Below are 835 nucleotides of genomic sequence, written 5' to 3' on the forward strand. Positions count from 1 at the left end.
GATAGGTACAATTTCACCACTAGCAACATAGCGGAGTCATTAAACAAGGTGCTATCTGCTGCAAGAGGTAAGCCTATCGTACGACTAGTGGATGATATAAGGAGTCTCCTGACCAGGTGGTTTGCTAAAAGACGTGTGAATGCCAATAACATGGCTACCACTCTAACAACGGGCGTTGAAAAGTTGCTGGAAGTAGACACTACTTTACCTTGTAGACTTTTTATTATTTGGTAGACTTGTATCTGCTATTAGGTAGACTTTCTATTATTTGGTAGACTTGTATCTGCTATTAGGTAGACTTTCTATTATTTGGTAGACTTAGTACACTTATCTCTGCTATTAAGTAGACTTTCAATTATTTGGTAGAGTTATTACTTCTATGTGGTAGACTTATATAACTTCTAAATAATTCCTTGCCGACAGGCTAGAGTTGAAGATGCTAAACTCTTACCTGTGCAAGAGATTGATCAGCATCGTACAGAGGTTTTAGGCATAACATCTGCACATGTTGTCAATTTAACGGAGAAAACATGTACTTGTCGACGGTTTGATTTGGATAAAATTCCTTGCGTACATGCCATAGCCGCCGCCGATAGGAGGAAGTTGTCGCCGATCTCTCTTTGCCATCATTACTACCACACTAGTTACTTGCAACAAGCGTATGCTGTTAGTGTGATGCCAAGAGACGTAGCACTCCCTGTGCCAGATGAAGTAGCAACCAAAATTTGTCTCCCGCCTGATGTTTGCAACCGACCCGGCAGGCCAAAGAAAATTTGGATTAAGGTGCATTCGAGGCCCCCATGGCGAGTAAACGTCCTCGGAAGATCCCCAAATG

Source organism: Eutrema salsugineum, unplaced genomic scaffold (genome assembly GCF_000478725.1).
Source record: "Eutrema salsugineum unplaced genomic scaffold, Eutsalg1_0 scaffold_13, whole genome shotgun sequence".
NCBI lineage: Eukaryota > Viridiplantae > Streptophyta > Magnoliopsida > Brassicales > Brassicaceae > Eutrema > Eutrema salsugineum.